The sequence below is a fragment of the Lepidochelys olivacea genome (assembly GCF_965140295.1).
Source record: "Lepidochelys olivacea isolate rLepOli2 genome assembly, chromosome: 1".
NCBI classification, from domain to species: Eukaryota; Metazoa; Chordata; order Testudines; family Cheloniidae; genus Lepidochelys; species Lepidochelys olivacea.
In genome coordinates, this window is record NC_140411.1 from 83,273,911 (window position 1) to 83,299,633 (window position 25,723).

A 25,723-nucleotide genomic window follows, 5' to 3' on the forward strand; every position below is an offset into this window, starting at 1 on the left:
CACCTGGAGCTGCAGCTAGCAAGAGATGTCAAGAGTAACAAGAAGGGTTTCTTCAGGTATGTTGGCAACAAGAAGAAAGCCAAGGAAAGTGTGGGCCCCTTACTGAATGAGGGAGGCAACCTAGTGACAGAGGATGTGGAAAAAGCTAATGTACTCAATGCTTTTTTTGCCTCTGTTTTCACTAACAAGGTCAGCTCCCAGACTGCTGCGCTGGGCATCACAAAATGGGGAAGAGATGGCCAGCCCTCTGTGGAGATAGAGGTGGTTAGGGACTATTTAGAAAAGCTGGACGTGCACAAGTCCATGGGGCCGGACGAGTTGCATCCGAGAGTGCTGAAGAAATTGGCGGCTGTGATTGCAGAGCCATTGGCCATTATCTTTGAAAACTCGTGGCGAACGGGGGAAGTCCCGGATGACTGGAAAAAGGCTAATGTAGTGCCAATCTTTAAAAAAGGGAAGAAGGAGGATCCAGGGAACTACAGGCCAGTCAGCCTCACCTCAGTCCCTGGAAAAATCATGGAGCAGGTCCTCAAAGAATCAATCCTGAAGCACTTGCATGAGAGGAAAGTGATCAGGAACAGCCAGCATGGATTCACCAAGGGAAGGTCATGCCTGACTAATCTAATTGCCTTTTATGATGAGATTACTGGTTCTGTGGATGAAGGGAAAGCAGTGGATGTATTGTTTCTTGACTTTAGCAAAGCTTTTGACACGGTCTCCCACAGTATTCTTGTCAGCAAGTTAAGGAAGTATGGGCTGGATGAATGCACTATAAGGTGGGTAGAAAGCTGGCTAGATTGTCGGGCTCAACGGGTAGTGATCAATGGCTCCATGTCTAGTTGGCAGCCGGTATCAAGTGGAGTGCCCCAAGGGTCGGTCCTGGGGCCGGTTTTGTTCAATATCTTCATAAATGATCTGGAGGATGGTGTGGATTGCACTCTCAGCAAATTTGCGGATGATACTAAACTGGGAGGAGTGGTAGATACGCTGGAGGGGAGGGATAGGATACAGAAGGACCTAGACAAATTGGAGGATTGGGCCAAAAGAAATCTGATGAGGTTCAATAAGGATAAGTGCAGGGTCCTGCACTTAGGATGGAAGAATCCAATGCACAGCTACAGACTAGGGACCGAATGGCTAGGCAGCAGTTCTGCGGAAAAGGACCTAGGGGTGACAGTGGACAAGAAGCTGGATATGAGTCAGCAGTGTGCCCTTGTTGCCAAGAAGGCCAATGGCATTTTGGGATGTATAAGTAGGGGCATAGCGAGCAGATCGAGGGACGTGATCGTTCCCCTCTATTCGACATTGGTGAGGCCTCATCTGGAGTACTGTGTCCAGTTTTGGGCCCCACACTACAAGAAGGATGTGGATAAATTGGAGAGAGTCCAGCGAAGGGCAACAAAAATGATTAGGGGTCTAGAACACATGACTTATGAGGAGAGGCTGAGGGAGCTGGGATTGTTTAGCCTGCAGAAGAGAAGAATGAGGGGGGATTTGATAGCTGCTTTCAACTACCTGAAAGGGGGTTCCAAAGAGGATGGCTCTAGACTGTTCTCAATGGTAGCAGATGACAGAATGAGGAGTAATGGTCTCAAGTTGCAGTGGGGGAGGTTTAGATTGGATATTAGGAAAAACTTTTTCACTAAGAGGGTGGTGAAACACTGGAATGCGTTACCTAGGGAGGTGGTAGAATCTCCTTCCTTAGAAGTTTTTAAGGTCAGGCTTGACAAAGCCCTGGCTGGGATGATTTAACTGGGAATTGGTCCTGCTTCGAGCAGGGGGTTGGACTAGATGACCTTCAGGGGTCCCTTCCAACCCTGATATTCTATGATTCTATGATAAGTTACATCAACCTAAGCGCTAGTGTGGCCAGTGCTATGTCTGTGGGAAAGCTTCTTCTGCTGACATAGCTACTGCCTCTTGCAGAGGTGGTTTTATTATGCTAATGAGAGAGCTCTCTCCTGTTGGCATACAGCGTCTTCACCAGACACGCTACAGTGGCACAGCTGCATCGGTTCAGCTGCACCGCTCTTGCACTTCTAGAGTAGACTAGCCCTCAGTCATGATACAGAATCCTTAATGGCAGTCTCAGCAGAGAAGATAAGGGTTAAACTGAAGATTTAACTACCCTCTAACTCCATTTGTTTTTCCATTTCAAGATTTGGCCTCGTTGGTGAGGAAATGTGGGATAATGTGTAAGGCCCCTGCCCATACTGTTCCTGTTATCTGGAGGTCCTCTTTCTTGAGAACCCTCATCTTGGTACTGTATTTAGAGCACTAAATTCAGAACAGGTGTTATGGGAAGTATATGAAGACAGAGGCAGTAGGGGGAAGAATGAATTGGTATCAGTCCAGTACTGAAACTGTGGAGGGGTTTCTCCCTCTGTCCCTAATCCATCTACCAGAAAACAGGACCCAATCTCCACTCCAGACTATTCCAGCTCAGTGACACCCCTAGCATCCCTAAAGGCCATCCTGTTGTGGTTATGATGGCAATTCTCAAATATTATAGCAGCTCATACACACTTTTATTCATATAAATTGAAACTTCAGTTATTAGCTCATATGTTTTTTTATCTTACATGGCACTCAACAATCTCTTACTCCTCTCTGACCCTAGCAATGCTTGGATACAATAAGGCAATTCAAGAATAGAGATCAGCTTGATCTTTGAATTTCCTGGCTTTTTTCTGGTTTATATCACAACCTGAGCTTTATTTAAACTTTTTTTTGAAGAGGGAAGGGATGTGAATTTTTTGTAGCACCCTGGTTATAAGTAAATAAGATATGATGAGTTTTGTTCTCAGATGGGCTTTGGAGTCTCACATGGGAACTTGGACTACCAACAGGAAACACCTGTTTGATCCTTGAACAACCACACTTCTGTAGTTTCGTAGTCTGCAATATTGTTCCAAGTTTACAGCTAAGTAGAAACACCCAGCTGCATTTCAAGGTCATGGCTTTATTAGAAATCAAAATATAATGTGCTATTTAACATAATTAGATACATGGACAGGTCAAGCACTCCAGCATCTAATATCACAAAGAAAAAATCCATAACACACATGATAGTCCAATTTAAATAGAATAAAAATAACATCCCTATTCCATTGTTTCAAAGTTTTTAAAGGTATTATCTATCTGCACCCAAACCTGGGCCACCATTGTGTTGTCTAACCCAGCGCTAGATGACAGTGATTAAAAACTGCAGCAGCCAGTCAACCCTAGTGTTTCTGCTGGTGCTAGCAATGGAAGGAGAATTTTGGAAAATTGTTATTGTGGACAAAACAATAGCTCTCCTAAAACTGCTACTACAAATATATATCATTATTAAAGTCAATATCTTTCTTAATCAAACAAAAAAAATGGCTGAAAACTATACAAAAGCAGGGGTGGCAGGTTTGTATAATTTTTGGTGGTGTCCAGAACAGGTCCAACTCCTGCCTCCCCATCCTGCTGCCTTCTAAGCCAATATATATTTTTTAAAATAATGTAAAAATGTGAGGGCTCTGGGGTGGGGCTGGTGATGAGGGGTTTGGGGTGTGGGAGGGGACTCAGGGCTAGGGCAGAGGGTTGGGGTGTGGGGTGAGGGCTGTGGTATGGGGCCAGGAATGAGGGGCTCACGATGCAGGAGAGGGCTCAGGGCTGAGGCAGAGGGTTAGGGTGCGAGGGGATGAGGACTCTGGCTGGGGCTGGGAATGAGGGGTTTGGGGTGTGGGAGGGGCTCAGGACTAGGGCAGAGGGTTGGGGTGAGAGGGGTGAGGGCTTTTACTGTGGGTGCAGGCTCTGGGGTGGGGTGGGGCTGGGGATGAGGAGTTTTGGGTGCAGCCAGGCCAGAGAGGACTCCCCGTCTCCCCAGCCCTCACCCCCACCAGCAGCACTAGTGATTGGGTGGTGCTAGGACCCTCTGGTGGCCGTTGATGCCGGGAGCCAGCAGAGCAGAGGCAGCATGGAACTGCACGGGAGAGGCAGGGATGCTCCTGGACCCGGGGGAGGCGCACAGGGGCAGCAAGCGGGGGCCAGGAGCCACTTGGAGGAGGTGTGTGGAGGTGGCAGGCAGGGCCAGGGAGAGACCCAGTCCCAAACATTGGTGGAGCTGGGCCCGTGGGCCCTGAATATTGCTGGAGCCTGGGCACCACAGGCCCATATAACTCGCCGCCCCTGTAAAGATAACACCGGTGTTGTGGAGGCCTGGAAAAAATTGTAAATGAATGTCTGTTCTGAAATTTGTCATGGGTAGAATTCACCTCTGTACATGGCCCTTGAGCCTTTTACTCCAGATATCCACAATATTTAGATTACCAATACTGTCCTTGTGAAATATATTCTGATGGTTCTTCCTTCTTTTTTTAACTGCTGTATTTGCTTCATCAATTGTTGGAGCAATTATTATGTGAAAAATCTCTGGGGAAACCTCAGGAAAGATACCTTCTCAGCACCCTACACTACAGCATATATTTTTTCTGATCTGCCAAAACCCACTCAGTCTTATAAGAATAAATGTTTACTTCCTAAATCTGAGTTTGTTGCTATAAGCTATCCTGTTTTTGTACTCCCATGAAACTTATTTTGTTAAAGACTGCAACTGGTATATATTTTGATTATGACAATGTAAAAGCATTCGTGACTTCTCTAAAAAACACTAAGGAATCTTTGTCTGAAATCTAAGTAATTCATTTTCAGCATTTGTTTGACTACCTCTATTGATAAGGGTAAGGCAGCTAACTTTTTCTAACTATATACAATCATACTTGAGAGTGCTATATACTTTGATTTCTTGTGAAAAAAATCACTTTATATAATTGATATTTTTGTATTTTCTTGTTTCCAGTTATCTGTCTATCTTAGAGTTTTATCTGGTGCCTCCCAAGTAAAATCAACAGCAATAGCGGAATCCCTAGTGAACTTCATTGAATTTCTGGCTCTCTTCCCTTTATGGGGTCAGAACTCTGTTTCGGATAGCTTTTCTTTTGGGGGGCGGGAAGAGGTTTTAAGGAGGTGTTTAAATTGTGACTATTCTTCTCGAAGAGGTCTTGTGGACTTTAATACTTTTGAAAAGTTTCTCTGTGTTAACTGGATTAGATTTTCTTTGTATACTATCCTTTCTTGCAATAATAAACTTCTGAAATGATCCTATACTTCTAAAATCCATCCACGGTATTCAGATGAATACCGATGGCAATGAATTTCATAGGTGGCCTGTGGGCTGCCTGGGTAAGTATTTCTTTGTATTGATTCTTAATGTGCTAGATCTTTACGGTTCTGATCCAACTCCTTTCAGTTGATTTCAATGGAAGTTGGAACCGACTCGAATTTAATAAAGTATCTCATCGGTCTCATTGTGTGACAAGAAAAAAAGGAGAGATGAAACAGTAGTAACTATGCCTTTATGAACATTGAATACCTCAGTCAAATCTCCTTTAAGCCTCTCCTTTTCCAGGCTAAATAATACCATTTTTGCCATTGCTCATTATAATAAATCCAACCAGTAGTTACACATTTTCAACTGTCTTCTCTGGAACTTTTCAATTTTTTTTATGCAATATATCTGTCTTGAGATGAGATGACCAAATTTGGACATGCAGTTCCAGAGTTAGGATGTATCATTATTTCCAGAACATTGTTGTAAGATTTTCTGTTTTAAGCATCCCATCTGCATTAGCCTTTGCTGTGTGCACTGAGCTGCCCTAAATTAATCCCTATATTTGTTTTCATCAGAGGAACCTGCAAGTTCGAGCTCAGCAGTGCGGGTAAGAAGTTCAAATTATTTTGCCAACGCGTAATACTTTACACGCATCCAACTTCTATTTCATTTGCCCTTGTGCTTTCCCATGCATCCTCGCATCTCTCACATTCATTAGTTTTTGCTATTTTGAAGTATTCTGCATGATCTGCAAACTTCATCAGCCCTTAATCAGTGGAAAAATTGATTCTGCTGTGTCTGCTTTAGTGAAGGGTTATCAGAGGTGGAATATGGGTAGATACTTTCATAAACTTTTTGTCCTGAGGTGTTTATCCTGATGTCACTAGGCTGCTTGCACCCAGAGTTTCCTAATGGATTAAAAAATAATCACATATTTTAAAACCACTTCACCTATCAGAACACAGTTGATGTGGAAAAATCATTAAAACCCCAATGATCTAGTATTTTCCGTGCAATTTAACTTTTTTGAAAATTAAATTTGCCACATTTTATAGATGAAGGGGAATATATTCAAAAGATCATAAATGACTGAGAAGCCAATGGGAGCTTCGGAGGAGGTACCCGCAGGCAAGAACAGTGTGCTGAGCCCTGTGCCCCAAAAGCTGCAGGGACGTGGTGCCAGCCGCTTCCCTGAGTGGTGCAGGGCCCGCGGCGCCACAGGGTTGGCAATCCCGCAGGCCGGATCCAAAGCCCCTAGGGGCCAGATCCACTCCGCGGGCCATAGTTTGCCCACCCCTGTGTTAGCCCCGACACTGGCTACTCACAGAAATTTCAGTTCCTCTGTCCCCCCAAGGAGATGCACACCCCAGTTTACCAGTTTTACTGTAAATTCATGCTCAAGTGAAACTCACAGCACTTTAACAAAACAAAAGAAAGTTTATTTAAGAAGGGTAGAGATTCTACTAGAAACAATGGAGAGTGATGGAAACAAGTGGCTACAATACAAAACAAAATCATAAAATGTGAACCTGGGTCAAAACTTAACAGTTATCATTCCTATCCAATAAAGCAGATTAGGTCAGAGTATAGCGCAGTACGGCTTCGCAGGAACTAGAATCCAATTTTTCACAAGAACACCCCTGTTCCCCAAGATGTCTGCTCAGTGAAACGATCCAAAGTTCCTTTCCCCAACTCTGTTCTACTGAAACAGTCATGTGTCCCTATTCATAGACAGGGCCATCGCTATCTGTTATAATGTTCTTTTTTTTACCTCGAAGTGGTTTTGATTGTTTGTAGTTATCGCTTATGGGTCACCACTGAAAGTCTTGGTTTGGAGCAAGGCTAGACAATTGAGCCTTGCACTTCATCAGCAGCTAACCAGGGTGAGGTGACAACTCCCTCCTGCTTGAATGGGCCATCACTGAGACATTGTATTCCCTTGTGATTTATTTTTACTCTAAATATGTAAAGCATGCTTTCAATATAACTGCATTATTCCTTAGATATTACACATGCATACATCTCACAATGATTATGAATCTTGAAAAATGATCAGTTTTCTGTAGATACCTTACATGTTGTTATTTATGGAAAATATCCTGCAAGACATATATTTGGTGTAGTGAGTTTGTCAGGGCTGAGATGAACGTTGTTTGCAAAGAACAGTGGATCCTTTGCCAAGGGGTTACTGTGTAACACTTTCCCCTTCCTCTGACTGAGGGGGTCAGCTGGGTCTGGTTTGAGTCAGTATTTCTTGAGCACAATGCTTTCCTACCCCTGCCCTGCCCACTATGCCAGCTTTATGCTGCCTAGTGCTTTCCTTATGCAGAATAGCTGATAGGACAGTTTTCCTGTTAGCAGTTACCTGTTAAGGTGGCTTTCCGTCTCTTTATACTACCTGAGCAGTGCAAAAGGGATAGAGCCAGGACATCAAAATTTTATAGGATGTGGTGGTTAGCTGTGGTATATACTCCTATGGCTCTCATTGCCAAAACCCCTCACATTCTTTAGTGTATTTATCCTCACAACACAAGCCCCCCACCCTTAAGCTAGGGAAATGCTATTAGCCCCATTTTACAGATGGGAAACTATGCAGAGAGAGGCTAAGAGACAGATCCCCAAAGTATTTAGATATCCAACTGCCTCTTTGGGCAACTAAATTCACTTTTTAGCTGCCACTGACAGTCTCAGAACTGCTGCTCAGCTGTCACCTAGCCTCACAGGTGCCTAAGTCACCTGAGGCTTAAGTTTCCATTAGACGGCATTCGCAAAGCTGCCTAAGTGCAGACACTCCCCCACATCTAACTAGCTGCCCAAGCTGTAGCCTCCGGTTCCCTGAAGTGTGATTCTCCAAGTGAGCATTACCTGTGTATCTTTCTAGTGGAACCTGACCCTGTAGGTGTACTCTGAGTATGCCTCAGACCTGACATCTGTTGCAAAAGACAGCTAGGGGCAAGCAGATTGGGGAATTTTTCTGTGTGTATGTGTCTCCTGGTGGTTAGATCATTTGCCTGGGATGTGGGTTGAAGTCAAATTTCTTGCATCCTAGGTGAATGACCTAAGTGGTGGGCTACTAACTACTCTTGCCTGGAGGTGTCTCTCTCTCTGTTTGTTTGTTTGTTTGTTTTGGGAGGGGAAGGGGGAGAAGAGGAGGGCTGGTTGTTTGCGGGTTATTTTGCAAGAAAGGTTTTGGCTGCTAGGGCATGGGCTACTTAAGTGGTTGACCTGACTTAAGTGCCTAACTCCTGGGAAGGATTCACAGCTGCGAATCCTGTGTGGAGGGAGGAGCCTATCTCTGGCCCCTCAGTCAGACATCTAAGGCCCAGATCAATGGGAGTTAGGCAGCTAAATATCTTTGATGACCTGGACCTAAATATCCTCCTTTCTTATGCATTTCACTCCTTGCTACCTTAGTCAGCTCTCTGCTTAGCTTGCTGGCCTCTGAAGATCCCTTCCTTAGGTGCCTAACTTGCCCCATACTGGGGAGCCTGGGCGTATCTTGGGGTTGAGAATGCCACTAAGTGGCAGGGTGCCTAAGCACCTATGTGGATCGAGCCCTATGTGATTTGCCCAAGCAAATAAACAAAGTCTATGATGGAACAGGAAATTAAACAAAGGTCTTCTGACTCCCAGACTAGCACCTTAACTGCTTAACCTTAACCTCCCAAGGTACTGACACCTAGATATCAAGGTGATTGGAGCACGATAAATAGATAGTGCTAGATGAGCGGCTGGTCACCTGAGTTTTCTTCGATATGGTCTGTGATCTCATAATGATGATACATTAGCTACATAGAATGATTTAAACACCGCTCTTTGGCCAGGTGAGGAATATTCAATGCATTTATTCAGAGGAAGTTTGGAATGTATGTCCCTTTTAATTTATTCTAGTTTGACATTCACCAAACCTCCTCTACCATAGAATCCTAGGACTGGAAGGGACCTTGAGAGGTCATCTAGTCCAGTCCCCTGCATTCATGGCAGGACTAAATATTATCTAGACCATCCCTGACAGGTGTTTGTCTTACCTGTTCTTAAAAATCTGCCATGATGGAGAGTCCATAACCTCCTTAGGCAATTTATTCCAGTGCTTAACTACCCTGACAGGAAGTTTTTCCTAATGTCCAACCTAACTCACCCTTGCTGCAATTTAAGTCCATTGCTTCTTGTCCTATCCTCAGAGATTAACAAGGACAATTCTTCTCCCGCCTCCTTGTAACAATCTGTTACGTATTTGAAAACTGTTATCATGTCCCCTCTCAGTCTTCTCGTTTCCAGTCTAAACAAACCCAATTTTTTCAATCTTCAGTCATAGGTCATGTTTTTTAGACCTTTAATCATTTTTGTTGCTCTTCTCTGGACTTTCTCCAATTTCTTCACCTCTTTCCTGAAATGTGGTGCTCAGAACTGGACAGAATACTCCAGTTGAGGCCTAATCATTGTGGAGTAGAGCGGAAGAATTACTTCTCATGTCTTGCTTACAACACTCCTGCTAATAAATCCCAGAATTACATTTGTTTTTTTTGCAACAGTGTTACACTGTTGACTCATATTTTGCTTGTGGTCCACTATGACCCCCAGATGCCGTTCCACAGTACTCCTTCCTAGGCAGTCATTTCCCATTTGTATGTGTCTATCGATGGAACTGAGATGGAAAAAGGGCATTATCTCGTGTCTAATGTAAATACATTCACCCACAAAAAGTATGCTAGTTAATGTTATGCTTGTACGTCGACAAATTGCAGACCAAATATTTATACTAGAAATTGTTGAACCATTTATTTCATGTATTTATAGTAAGCACATTTAAAAGAAGGGGGGAAGTCTGTCTATTGTAGCATGCCTGGGATTTAATATGAGATTGTACAGCAGCCATTTAAAAAAGGGGAAATATAAGGAGCGGCAAAGAGTTATATGGCTAGTGTCCCATGAGAGATACGGTCATTTTGCACCACACTACTGGCATAACAAGTGTGGTGCGATCCACTAGTGGCACAGAGATGGAGTTAGAAGGTTCTATGATAGGGAATGTGGCCAGGGCTTTCCTTCACCAGTTCCTGACTGCCATATCTGCCCCATTTTTCAGCTTTCTCTGACTTATACTGGCCTGGGTGACCAGCCCTGCACTCCAGGCCTGCAGGAATGGGGACTGCAAAGGAGACCTTCACAATGGAGCTGCACACTTGTTTACACCAGCAGAAAATTTGACACAAAAACACACAACCACAGAACCCACATCTTCAAACAACTTGCTGACTCTAGTATCCAATTCCTTGCTATTCCTTAATAAGATCCTGGTCCTGCACCACTTAACTCATTGCAACTTTTGTTATTGACTTGAATAGGGGCAGACACAGGCCTTAAACCACAGCTTCACCAGTGTATTGATATACAGACGATTTTAGACACTGGGATAGATATTTACCTCAAGTAAAAAAAAGACTAAAACCTTAGTAATGCTCTTCTGAGTGGTATATCTAATAATGAAAATGTTCTAATTGTTTCTGATGGGGGGGAATTATTTATTTTATTGTCTTCTCTATAAAACAGATTACATGAGTTTTAGGTCATTTTATAGTGGCAACTATAAGAACATAAGAATGGCTATACTGGATCAGACTAATCGTCCATCTAGCCCAGTCTCCTGTCTTCCGACAGTGGCCAATGCCAGATGCTTCAAAGGGAATGAACAGAACAGGGCAATTTTCAAGTGATCCATCCGCTATTGGCCAGTCCCAGCATCTGGTATATCTGAACTATAAATTAGATAATGCATTTGAAAGTACGAGAGCTGCAGCCGAAGATGGATATTTCAGTGGTTCAGCAAGATGGCTATACATACTGTGAACTTTTAGTTTAAAATTAAATTTCCCCCTCAAGACATCACTTTCCTGACATTTCTTTTCAAGCACCAAAATAGCTTGTCCCAAAATGTTATGTCTTTATAATAAAAGGATATTAGTAGCCTTTTTGTTTTCCAGTTTTCCTTTAAAATCTAACACTTGACCTGAAGCTTATCAATGTATATTGTACAGGTTTTAAACTTGTCAACAGAGGAATTATAGATGAAGTGTAGTTATGGTTAAATATAACTTTACTACCTGTTTCCCATGATCTACCCATGGACCTTGCTTGGGGTTTGTGGTTTCTTCCTCAGGGAAAGCTCTCTTATTGTCTTCAGAGAATGATTGATTTTAGCAAACTAATCTGGTGACTACAAGGCTCAGAAGAAGTCTCTGCCCCACTGTCATAACCAGGAAGAATGTTCAAAGGTTATCACTTAAACCATTTTCTGTTTGTTGCAAGAAAAGTCAGTTCATGGACAGACCACAGATAAAAATATCACAGGAACTAATGACTTTCAGAATTACTGTTAGGGTGGGAGGGCTAAGGAGCTCTTGGGATTATGAATTATACAAAAAAAGGGCTCACACAAATCAAGATCTTATGTTCGAACAATATGTCAAGTGTTCTGTTTGTAAATGGTATTATATAACAAATGAACTTTTAAACTTTGTTTGGAACATTGATTAACCAAGAACTAATTGCTAGGTAAAATATTGATGTATTTAGTGGCATAAGTGATTAAAAACAATAATACCCTAGCCTCTCATCTCTCAGGTGATGCAATCACTGCATGCTGTCCCCAAGAATAGTCACTGTGTAACCGGATGGTCTTGTTGCTGTTGTCTTTACCATCCTTATCCCATCCCTTCCCTGCTTTTTGTTTCTCTGTGTCAGGACTATGACTAGGACATGGGTGGTAGGGCCTAATGGTCAAAGCCATGGGGGTGGCCAGGCCTGAAGGTTAGAATGGAGCTGAGCTAAAGTGAAGAATAAGGATCACAGGCCACCAGCTGAGAGCAGAGGTGAGGGTCAGAGCCAGGGATAAGAAGCCAAATGCCAGAACCAGTGGCTGAGCTGGAGACTAGGGGTCTCAGACAGGGGTGTCAGGGATGGAGAAGGGCAGGAAGTGAAGCAGGGACAGCAGCAAGGTGAGCAGTAGCAGGACCAAGCACAGCTGTGGGTGTGGAACACACTGAGCAGCCAACATGCTTTGGCTACTGCTGGGTGAAATAGTAGCTACCTTGGTCCTGCCACCAGTCAAGAAGTGCAGTTAAGCAGGCTGCCTCTGTCAGGATCGGTTGTGTCCAGTGTGTTGCTAGGAGCTGACCCTGCTGCAGTTGGCTCCTTGACACTCTATTGGCACCTGCCCAAGCTAGTTATTAAGAGGTGCCTATGTCATTATATTTGTCCAATAGAGGTCCTAGCACAGGTTTGGGGCTTGTAACAGTAATAACTAAAAGTAATGGGCCAAATTGTGCCCCCTTCGGTCCCCTGTGGATTACATCTCTTCTGCAGAGACTGGGGGGTGGGAGGGAAGGAATCCACCTCAATCTCCCCTGCTCTGTGACCCTGTGAAGAGCTTTCCATAGGGCCATGATCTGTGTAGGAGAGGACAGAGGTGTGTGTGCATTATACGAAGATGGTTATTAAAATAAATAGTAGGTTTTCTTAAGAACTGAAACAAGAATGATTTATTTACAACCTATTGAGCACATGACTGGAGACAGCCCCCCAGGTCTTTGCCTAGCAATCCCACTTTGTCCAGCATGTTTCTGTGTGGGAAGATTGTTGGAGCATATTAAAGAAGTTCTGTATTAAAATCACAAATGAGTTTGATTCCCCATAGTTTAAATTCCAGGGTATTACTAATTAAGAGGACTCTTGGTTTTTGGTACTGTTTCTCTCCCTCTATGTCTGAAACTTGCAAGCTGCTAATTGTGTTAGTACATTCTAAGACAGAGTTTGTGCTCAAAGCAATTCTTTGTAACAACTACTACTCACACAGAGAGAGACTCAAAGCAATACTCTGTAACAACAGAAACAGCACCCAGAAACTCCCCGCCCTTTTGTTGTATTCATCTCGCTTTATTAACAATTGTGATTAAAATAGAGATAGAGGATGTATGTGGATGGATGCTTGGTGTGGATAATAAATGAATGATCAGGGAGGTGCCAGCCTAAGAATCCAGTGTCCATCAGCTGAAGAAGGCATCAAATGGAAATAACCAGAGGACCCCCAGAGGGCAGACTGGAATCCACCCAACAGCCTCAAGAATGAGAGAACCAAAGAACAAGATAACATCTGGCAGCACGGAGCCGTCAGGAATGTGCCATCTGCTGATTGATTCAGCAACAGCATGATGAAGCAATTCCCATAGACTGGCATTGGAAGAAATTCCTATAAAAATGGACTCTAGAAAGTTCGAACCAGACTTCCAGGAGCATCAGATGAGCATCTGACAAGGCCCTGCTCCCTCCTCATGTCCAGGCCACCTGGCCAGTGGCTTGGCATGAGCAACTCTAAGGCTGGTAAATATGATAACAACCTTGCAGAACCTGTGTGTGTGGGTGTGTATGTGTATGAATGAATGTGTGAATAAATATGAAATTGAATGGAATGTTATAGCTACAACTAACTGCTTACTATGATTCTTTCTATAGTCACAATAAATGTGGCATTTTGCCTTTTTCCCTTTAATAAGATTCTGCTGGCTTTTATTTTATTGGTATAACAAGATGAGGGTGTGACAGTAAACAAAAAAAGTTCTTTGTGTTTCTTAATGACAGGTTTCAGAGTAACAGCCGTGTTAGTCTGTATTCACAAAAAGAAAAGGAGTACTTGTGGCACCTTAGAGACTAACCAATTTATTTGAGCATGAGCTTTCGTGAGCTACAGCTCACTTCATCGGATGCATACCGTGGAAACTGTAGCAGGCATTATATACACACAGAGATCATGAAACAATATCTCCTCCCACCCCACTGTCCTGCTGGTAATAGCTTATCTAAAGTGATCATCAAGTTGGGCCATTTCCAGCACAAATCCAGGTTTTCTCACCCTCCACCCCCCCACACACAAACTCACTCTCCTGCTGGTAATAGCCCATCCAAAGTGACATGCACATTGTAGGGAGAGTGGTCACTTTGGATGAGCTATTACCAGCAGGAGAGTGAGTTTGTGTGTGTATGGGGGTGGGGGGGGGTGAGAAAACCTAGATTTGTGCTGGAAATGTCCCACCTTGATTACCATGCACATTGTAGGGAGAGTGGTCACTTTGGATGAGCTATTACCAGCAGGATAGTGAGTTTGTGTGTGTGGTTTTTGGAGGGGGGTGAGGGGATGAGAGAACCTGGATTTGTGCAGGAAATGGCCCACCTTGATTATCATGCACATTGTGAAGAGAGTTGTCACTTTGGATGGGCTATTACCCGCAGGAGAGTGAGTTTGTGTGGGGGGGGGTGGAGGGTGAGAAAACCTGGATTTGTGCTGGAAATGGCCCCAACTTGATGATCACTTTAGATAAGCTATTACCAGCAGGACAGTGGGGTGGGAGGAGGTATTGTTTCATGATCTCTGTGTGTATATAATGTCTGCTGCAGTTTCCACGGTATGCAGCCGATGAAGTGAGCTGTAGCTCACGAAAGCTCATGCTCAAATAAATTGGTTAGTCTCTAAGGTGCCACAAGTACTCCTTTTCTTTTTGTGTTTCTTAAGAGAGCTAAGTGTTCTGATTGCATATGCACACTCAGTAACTTCACAATCAGCAGGGAGTTGTGTGGTCCTTTTTACAGTATGCAAATTCTAGCTGTGACCAATGAGCTCTCATCTGACTGGTTCTCTCCCCCTCCTTCTCTACTTCATTCTATGGGCTCGTGGCAACATAACATCGTCATGCTAGATGTCATTTACTGGCTATCCCACAGCTGCTGTCTGAGTGTTAACTTCAGCTTTCCACAACTTTTTACTGTATAACATACACAATTTTAATAAGGGGATTATGCTGTATAATGTGTGTGTTCACTAGCTCCTCTCTCTAGAGGCTCCCTTTGCCCTGGGGTCTGCTAGGCCACACAGATGTTTTGTAGAAGGGATAACACCACCTTTCTACTTCACCACTACCCATGGCTCTCTCTGTGGGTTTGTGCAACAAAGGTGGAATGGAGTGCATTGAGGCTGGAGATAGAGGTGTTAGGTGGAGGGGAGGGATTAAGGGCCCTGTTAAAAGCACATGGGGTTTGACTTTATAGAAACCTTCTCATTTTTCATTGGCTTTTAAGTGCTATTGTCATTTAGAAATGAGTAGTTATATGAGAATGTACCATCATTAAACAGGGCAGCCAGTAAGCTCTAGAAAATAGCTCCTATATAGCAAGGTACTAAATAGTGCAGCTTTGTCGGAAACTAAATCTTTGGGCCTGATGCTGCAGTTTGGGCGTCTGCCTCGGTAAGGACTGCAGGGTCAGGGTGTAGGTGGGTAATCTTCGGTACCTCACAGACAGATATGGATAATGGATTACTTTGCTACCTGCATATGTCTCCTACATACTGTGAAGACACTTCACTGTCTATGCAAATAAATCAGATGTCCCAAATCTGCATGCTTATAAGGTCACAGAGATGAACTATAATATATACAGCACTGCTCAGCTCCTAACACAGCAGCTTTGGGTGGAATTTGTATACTAATAAATGACCTAAAGATGTGACTGTTTATTCCAACCAGTTACAAACAAGGCAAATTATGCAATGTTCTGACATCATTCCTGCTAGCTGCTAGAAATCTCTGCTGAACATCTGCCTGAAGTACAGTTCCCACACTTCAGCTGCCAAAATTAACTGCATAAATCACAATAATATTCTAATTTTTATTTCTATATAATTTGTCCTTTTTGACATCAAAATGCATTTTAAAACTCTTTGTGATAATCATTTTGTCCAATACCCACAGTTCATGAGCTCTGTTCATTAAATTGTCTCACAAAAGAAGTTGAACATTAGCTATTTTGTGTCAGAAAATAAATTTTGCATTAGCTGCTTATCCTTTAGCAGCTTGCTTTGAAATGATCATTTTGCTCCTTTGGTACAGTGGTGACTCTGACAGGAAGCCCCAGTTTTGTGGAGTTGCACATATTTTAGAGACTGATAGATAATCTTAATTTTCTTTATAGATAAGGAGCTTGCTTTACCTTTTAAAGGCTACCACTAGGGTTGAAAGTTTGTCACTGATATCCCCAAGATCATGGGTGATTCATAGACCATCCTATGGCTGCCCAGAGCTGATCTCTGGGCTACATGAAACCTAGAGGTACAAGTCCTCTGACTCTAGGGTCTAGATCCTAGAGTCTAGACCAATTTGTAGCCAAGAAAAGGAAGGGTGTCCCCACGACTGATGTTAATGATGCTACAGCCACTTTTAGCTCCTCCTAGCTGGCTGTTGAGCACCAGTGTGCCTTCTGGCCACAACATGAAACTAGTTAAATAGTGTGAGAACGACCCTGCTGTACTCACCAAGCACTAGGTGGCAAGTAAAGAACTCATGTGTTCTAATCCTGGCTCTGAGACTGGCTATCACTGAATCCTTAGTCACGTCATGCAACCTCTCTGTGCCTTGATTTTTCCTATCTGTAATTTTTCCCTTCCAGCATTCTCGTTGTGACAAGTAATCAGTTACTGTTTGTAAAGTGTTAAATAAGTGCTAATGTTCACTGGAAGCACACAAAATCACGTCAGGCCTGACAGACCCCTTCCCCCCCCCCCCACCTCGCTTACTTGTAACACTTTTAAATGTTGACAAGCAAATCCTTGGGCTACTCCTGTGCAGAATGGGCACAGTACACAGGAGTCTATTTCTTTTGGAGTAGGGCAAAAATAGTGTTTCACAGACTCACTTAAAAATGTTAAGACCATCCTTGAACCAAGGTCCAGTGTGAAAAATCTCTCCCAGGGTGACTTTGAACATTGCATTAGATTCACAAGCAGCAGCCTTTGGGAGGTACCAGCAGCACCCAACCTTTCTCTCCTTCCCACCCACCCACATAGCCAGCACCAGATCAGGTAGCTTCTGTAGCATCCTATAAAAGGATGCAGTCTTGGGATGCCAGTCCCAACAGCAGCAATAGGAGCAGTCTTCAGACCCTCCATCTTCTGAGAACATATTGGAGTACCTACACTTGGACACTTCTGCAATCACACACAATCTTCCTGCTACGCCCCTTTCCTCATCCTGCCTTTATCGTCCAACTTTCCCAGATACACCCCCTCCCCCATGTCCCTTTTCTGCTCCCTGCTTTCCACACCATTTTCTATTTATCCCTGCCCTCCTACCCCAACATATGAGCCATTATCACCCTGGACACTTTGCCTGTATGTTGTCCCTGACCTTTCTCTGTTTCTGGTTTTCTAAACTGTTAGGCCTTTGGAATAGCGACTATGTCCTCCTGTGTTCGTACAGCATCTAGCACAATTTGCTCCTGATTCTGTTTGGAGTCATTGTTTGCCATTCCATATAAACATTACATTACATACAAAAACCTACATTAAGAGTGTGATTTAGTTTGCAAAATCAAGCACACAAAAGTTAGGAAATGTCAGATTTGTGATTTCTTGTACAACCTTAATTCAGCCCTTTTGCATGCCCATCTTCTATACTGAAAAAGGCAGGGGTCTTGTGGGGAAAAAACAGCTGTGATCATATAATTAAAGATCATAGTGCATATGCACAAGGGGCTGAATCAAATTCATACCCGCTCCCTCTATAATTCTGAAAGAAAAGGTTGCAAGAGTCCTTTATAATAGAAAGTGTTAGGCACCCTAAATATAATAAGAGGGAGGGAGTGCATAGGGGACCTGGCCAATATTTCATGGGCTGGGGAGTAGTAGTTGGAGAGGCTGTAGGGCTAGCACTGGGATAGTAGTAGATTATGGGCCCCGCACCGCCTCCATTTAGTTCATTCTGCACAAAGCCCATTAGGTTTTATGCAATGGGCATGGTAAGTTTCATTATAACTGAATAGGATGGAAACATGGCAATTTTAGTAAAAGTTAACATACTGGGCTTGTCATAAATATAAAGGGAAGGGTAAACCCCTTTGAAATCCCTCCTGGCCAGGGGAAAGCTCCTCTCACCTGTAAAGGGTTAAGAAGCTAAAGGTAACCTTGCTGGCACCTGACCAAAATGACCAATGAGGAGACAAGATACTTTCAAAAGCTGGGAGGAGGGAGAGAAACAAAGGGTCTGTGTCTGTCTATATGCTGGTCTTTGCTGGGGATAGACCAGGAATGGAGTCTTAGAACTTTTAGTAAGTAATCTAGCTAGGTATGTGGTAGATTATGATTTCTTTAAATGGCTGAGAAAAGAATTGTGCTGAATAGAATAACTATTTCTGTCTGTGTATCCTTTTTGTAACTTAAGGTTTTGCCTAGAGGGGTTCTCTATGTTTTTGCATCTAATTACCCTGTAAGATATCTACCATCCTGATTTTACAGGGGGGATTTCTTTATTTCTATTTACTTCTATTTTTTATTAAAAGTCTTCTTGTAAAAAACTGAATGCTTTTTCATTGTTCTCAGATCCAAGGGTTTGGGTCTGTAGTCACCTAGGCAAATTGGTGAGGCTTTTTACCAAACCTTGTCCAGGAAGTGGGGTGCAGGGTTTTGGGAAGTATTTTGGGGGGAAAGACGCGTCCAAACAGCTCTTCCCCAGTAACCAGTATTAGTTTGGTGGTGGTAGCGGCCAGTCCAAGGACAACGGGGGGAATATTTTGTACCCTGGGGGAGTTTTGACCTAAGCTGGTAAAGATAAGCTTCGGAGGTTTTTTCATGCAGGTCCCCACATCTGTACCCTAGAGTTCAGAGTGGGGGAGGAACCTTGACAGGGCTTGATTCAGTTCTCACTTCCCCTGGTGTTAATACAGAAGTCAGTGCAGTTACACTGGTGTAAAATGAATGTTTAGAAGAGGGAGTGGTGGTGATGATGAGCTTCTTCCACTTAATTCTCTAAACTGGAAAAATGCCAGTTGAGTGGAAGAAGAGCACAGTGTTTGCAGCCCAAATATTGCAAGAGAAGTACAGGGAGACGTGCAAGGAATTTAATGCAGATTTAGGCTTTGTCTACACTACCACTTTTGTCAGTCGGGGTGTCAAGAAAACCACACCCCTGACGAACATAGGTTTCACCAACAAAAGTGCTGGTGGGGACAGCACTATGTCAGAAGGAGAGGCTCTCCTGCTGACAGAGCTAATGCCGCTTGTTAGGGGTGTTTTAATGATGGCAAAGAGCAGCTACACTGGAGACCTTACAGCAGCACAGCTCTAGTGGCACAGCTGTGCTGCTGTAAGCTCCGTAGTGTGGACGTAACCTTAGAGAAGGCTTATGACGGACTCCCTAGAGAACTGATATGGCGGTGCCGGTGGGCTCACAGTCTGCCAGAGAAATATGTACAGACTATCATGGGCGTGACAAGAGTACCACAACAGTAGTGAGAAGCAGCTACACTGCAGTGAGCCATTGACTGTGAGGATAGGTCGACAAAGAGGATCATTGTTAAGCCCATTCCTATTTGTGATGTAATGAACACCTTGGTGCAGGACATTATGGGAGAGGGGACCATGGAGCATACTTTGCACTGGTGATGTTATATTGTATTGCAAAGTTAAATATGAACCAGAAAGGAATCTAGAACGACGGAGGGCTGCATTAGAAGAAAATGGTTTACGACTCAGCGAACAAAAGATGGAAATCATGCAATGTAGCATTGAGAGGGACAGAAAGAAGCCAATACTACCAGAGGGTAAAGAATAAAAGTCTCTGCAACAATTCAAATGCCTTGGTTCAGTGCTGAGCTATGATTGGAATGTGGATATGGATCTTAGGAGTCTTTTTCTTAGCATATGTGCAAAGTGCTTCAGGTGGCACATGACCAGGATTCATCACCTAATTTGGTGCACTGGTTGGGTCATTCGCTTCCCTGGCCCAGCCCAGGTACTGACGGGGAGTGCGACGTGAATGCTGATCCATGCTCCCCCAATGTTAGGATTCACAGGATGGGAATTGTCTGCAATAAGAATATGCCAAGTAAACCAAAGAGCAAAGTTTAAAAAAAAAAAAAAAAAAAAAAGCATGATTAGATGTAGAGGGTTGGAATGCTTGCCAGTGAGGAAGAGAAGAATAACTACTGCCAAAATATGAATGCTCAGGTGGATGCTGTGAAGATGAGAGCTGATAGACTATGCAATGAAATGGCACAAACCATGACACAAGTAGCCCCCTGTCATAAATATAAAGGGAAGGGTAATCACCTTTCTGTATACAGTGCTATAAAATCCCTCCTGACCAGAGGCAACATCCTGTTACCTATAAAGGGTTAAGAAGCTCCGCTAACTTGGCTGGCACCTGACCCAAAGGACCAATAAGGGGATAAGATACTTTCAAATCTTGGGGTGGGGGTGGGGGGAAAGGCTTTTGTTTGTGCTCTTTGTTTATGTGTGTGTTCTTTCTTGGGACTGAGAGAGGCCAGACAGAAATCCATCTTCTCCAACCCATCCTAATCCAAGTCTCCAATATTGCAACCAGTATAGGTAAGCCAGGCAAGGCGGATTAGTTTATCTTTTGTTTTATGTGAATTTTCCCTGTGTTAAGAGCGAGGTTTATTCCTGTTTTCTGTAACTTTAAGGTTTTGCCCAGAGGGGGATCCTCTGTGTTTTGGATCTGAATACCCTATAAAGTATTTTCCATCCTGATTTTACAGAGGTGATTCTTTTACCTTTTCTTTAATTAAAATTCTTCTTTTAAGAACCTGATTGATTTTTTCATTGTTCTTAAGATCCAAGGGTTTGGGTCTGTGTTCACCTGTACAAATTGGTGAGGATTGTTATCAAGCCTTCCCCAGGAAAGGGGGTGGAGGGCTTGGGGGGATATTTTGGGGAAAGACGTCTCCAAGTGGTCTCTTTCCCTGTTCTTTGTTTAAAACACTTGGTGGTGGCAGCATACTGTTCAAGGCCAAGGCAAAGTTTGTACTTTGGGGAAGTTTTTTAACCTAAGCTGGTAAGAATAAGCTTAGGGGGTCTTTCATGCTGGTCCCCACATCTGTACCCTAGAGTTCAGAGTGACACCCCCAAGGGAAAACTGAGGTAGTATCTACTGAAATGGTTGGGTCATGTGAAATGATGACATGTGGGATATGTTGGTCAGAGTACTAGATATAATAATCGTGGGACAAAGACCACAACAAAGACCCAGAAAAAGGTGGTTTGAAATGCTGAAGGAGGTTGGTGTCAGCTTGAAAGGAACACTTGGAGACAAATGACAAGAGCCAATGACCCTGACTAATGGGACAAAATGAAGGCAAAGAAAGAGAAGAATCAGGCCCAGTGAGCCCAGTCCTTCCCTCAATGCTGTCAATGACTAAACTTCCATTGACATCAGTGGCAGCAGGAATGGTCACCTTAACTTCCCATGCAGAAACCCTGTTGAATACTTAGTTCTGTTTAAGAATGTTTGGCTCTATGTAACAGGTTATCTATACATTTTGACCTATTTACTTTTATTAAACTGGTTTTCCATAAAAAGCTATCTCCAAGTCTACTGTTTATCCCACATAAGCCATGAGGGCATCAGGTCATGTAATTGATTATAATGCTTTTTGTGAACAAAGAAATTGTCTGTAAGGATATTATCTTTTCCCAAGGAAGTTTAGAATGAGATGTGCCAAAAGGAACTAAGGTTAAATATTCAACAGATATCTGTGTTTCTTCATTTCCTCTAAAACAAGTCTCTTACTAAATCTGAAAATAGAATGAAACATTCAAAGCATGCTAAATTGCAGAGTGCCTACCTAGTGTATTGCAACTGTGAAGCAAAGCCCACTGGAACCTTTTCAATATAACTGCAATTAGAACGTAACTCTGATCGCGGCAGCACCATGATCCAAATTCTAATAGCACTAATATTATGGTGCCTATGGCACTTGCTCTTCAGGGCACAGTGATACAAGCCCTGAGCACCAGTTTCACAGTGGTGAAACCACAGCCTGCTCAGGTTTGTTCGCTGCCATATATTTGCAGACGGAAGTGTTAGCATCCCGCCATAAGTGATGGCTGTAAGGTGACTATACAATTAGACATGAAGTTCGAGCCTCACTTATGTTACAGTTGTAATATTTTAGTCTATTCCGATTGGGTGGTGTCTGGCCTGCCTGTAAAGACCTACAGGTTCTGCAGTGGAAGGTGGGTGTTCCTTTCAGTGAGCAGCTTGGGACATGTCAGACCATCTACAGTTCACAACCAGGGAGTCTGGATTGCAGTGGCATTTTAGGAGCAGGTATGAAAAACGATAAAATCACAAATTGCATAATTTTTGTATGTAAAATGGTTCTCTAACACATTTTAGTAATTGGTTGCTATTGTTGGCACTAAGACCTTTTTTGTTGGTGGTAGGTGCTGGCCAGTGGCTTCTTTTTTGTTGCTGGACGGTGGGGTGGCCTTAGGCTGGGTTTTCTGCATCTCAGAATTGGCAATTCTGTCTGTACATCTTGCAACGTATTTATTGAATAGAAGAAACAAGTTATATTGTATTGGAAAGCGGCTTGGGGACAGTGCTTAAAGTGGTCTGAAAAAATGGGAGAGTGGGGGAGGATCTATCATAATTTGGGAGCAGCAGTTTTGGTAAAATAGTGCTTAAAGTGTACCCAGCTCAATGTTTGTTTTTTATTTCTTTTTTCCTCTTTGGGCAGGTCTGGAATACCTCGTAGTGGGGTGGAGGTGAATTAGCACATTTCACATATACTTCAATTCTAAAACTTTCACATATCTCCAGATCTATGTAAGCAAAAAGGTAGAAAATCAACTGCACTTTGAGTGGAGGAATATTTCAGGAACTTATTAGAGCTTAATACTGACTAATAGGGTTCAAAAATCAAAAATCAAAAAAGTTCAAAAATCCTTGATATAAATTACTGCATGCAGCAGATTAGACATACTAGCAATCAGATACAAGGAGCAGAATCATGAACTTAGATTAACTCACCTAGTTTAGAGATAACATAGACCAGTGGTTCCCAGACTTGTTCTGCCGCTTGTGCAGGGAAAGCCCCTGGCGGGCCGGGCTGGTTTGTTTACCTGCTGCGGCTGCAGGTTTGGCCAATCACAGTTCCCAGTGGCTGCAGTTTTCTCTCCAGGCCAATGGGAGCTGCTGGAATCAGCGGCCAGTCCGTCCCTCGGCCCGCGCCACTTCCAGCAGCTCCCATTGGCCTGGAGCAGTGAACCCCGGCCACTGGGAGCCGCAATCGGCCGAACCTGCGGACGCGGCAGGTAAACAAACCGGCCCGGCCCACCAGGGGCTTTCCCTGCACAAGCGGCGGAACAAGTTTGGGAACCATTGACATAAACTATCAAATATAAACAATTTAAAATGCAATTGCATATGGGACTTTGACTGTACTTCTTAAGAGCTGCTACATTTTACCAAAAAAAAATGGAACCAAATTTGATGGCAGTGGATGCTATAATGGATATCTGAATAGTGCTACAGAAGCAGGATAGTGTAAACAATAATTGTATAGCCATTTATAACTAAACACCCTCTTTGCATTTAACTTTAGTTTCCTAGATGTCCCAAATGTAGAATGCAGCATGTGACAAAGGGACAAAATGAAGGACACAACATATTATTCAGTCAGGCAAGTTAAAATGCAGTGGATTCATTCATTTGGTATAAATAATTCTTTCTATAACCTCACACTAAATCTACCCTGTGGTTTTAAAAAATACAAACCCGCAGCACTGAGTCTCAGAGCCAGGGTCAGCTGATTTGGATTCATGGGGCTCAGGCTGTGGGGCTAAAAATTGCAGTGTAGATGTTTGGGTTCATCCTGGAGCCTGGGTTTTGAGACTCTCCCCCATCACAGGGTCTCGGAGCCTGAACTTCTACACAGCAGTTGTATAGCCCTACAACCCAAACCCGGCAAGCCCATGTCAACTGACCCAGGCCAGCCTTGGCCATGCTGTAGGCCTTTTATTGCAGTGTAGACATACACTTAGTGTCATGATTTTTTTTTACTTCTGATATGAATAATTTTCAACAGTAAAGATGAGGGGAACATACTTACATTTGGGACACAAATAGTGGACATCCCTTGGAATGAAGGACATTAGGAAGATAGGCTCACCTTGAGAGACAGCCAGGAGAGCAGTGGTCCCCTTTAAATGTGATATGATGAGACTAGGCTAGAAGCAATTATAAAGGCTATTACCTTATAAATCAACTATATTCACAGCACAATACTGACACATGTCCTGAAGGAGCTTAATACGCCTTTTCATGGCAAGCTAACCCTCACACACAGGACTCTCTAATCTTATTAAGGATACACAATATGGGGGAGTTAATCTCCCTAATTTTTCAAATTACTATTATTCCTTTATTTCAGGGCAAAGCCTTTTCTGGCTCCAGAGTGGGGATTAGCAGAATACTCCTAAAGTGACTTGAAAATTAAAGGAAAGTTAGATTGTAAAATCTTGACTGGTGTCTTACTTGGTGTCTGTTCAGTGAACCCTGACCTCATTTGGAGCCTCTAAGCACTTCTGTAATTAAAATAATGCTATCCAAAAATGAGATTCCTTGAAATATAACTATTGTCTAAAATGCGTGTGTCCTTCACAAACAGTTGTATAATGTAGTTATTAAACCTGCCTTGTTGGCATATCTGGAACTGGGCCAACCATCTATAATGAAGCTACCTCATTGCAGGAGTGTATAAAGAAGGTATAACTAACCCATGCAGCACCATTGAGAAAGAAGTGATGTTAAGAAAGAAATAGTTGCAAGCATGTATGCTCAAAAAATTGTGGACAACAAAATAATCTCATAGACATCAAATTCAAATTTGACACTTGCTTTGGGGTGTGTGTATATATATATATACACACACACACACCCAAACAGCTCTTTAGCACTCAATAACTGTTGACTTTTCAAATACCCCTGTTGGCTGCAGTGAAGTATGTGGAATGGGAATAAAATTTTCAGAGACTTTAAACTGTCTTCTAACATTGTGCTCAGAATTTTGCACATCCATGTGTCTGCATGCATAATTTTGCACTCCAGGATGTGCGTATGCTGTGAGATAATTGGCACAGCTTCAGTTCTGGAGGCACAAAGTTGAACACTTCATCCATATATATTTCATACCTCTTGTCATATACACTATGGGATATTAGGAAATCCAGGCCACAAACAGATCTCCCATTGAACTCCCAATGACATGAGCTGAAGTTATTCATGTGGTTAGAGTCCAGTATAGATACCCAAGTCTACAAATTCTTCACCAGCATATTTAATATGCTGAAACTTTAATATCAATGGAAGGAAGCACAAATGTATCAGTAACTGGATACCTGCTACCTTCATGGAAGATTATTTTGAGTCTAGGTGTGTGAGGTCTCATATAATTTCAGTTTCAAAATTTATACTGCCATTTTATATACCACGCCAAATGCAAGATGAATACAATATTCATATTCTGAACATTCCTGTGTATACAAGTATGTGTGAGAGAAAGTGAGGGAGCGGGAAAGAAAGTGAGTGAACAGACTATTTTCATGTCTGGATGAAAAGGCTAATGTAGTGCCAATCTTTAAAAAAGGGAAGAAGGAGGATCCTGGGAACTACAGGCCAGTCAGCCTCACCTCAGTCCCTGGAAAAATCATGGAGCAGGTCCTCAAAGAATCAATCCTGA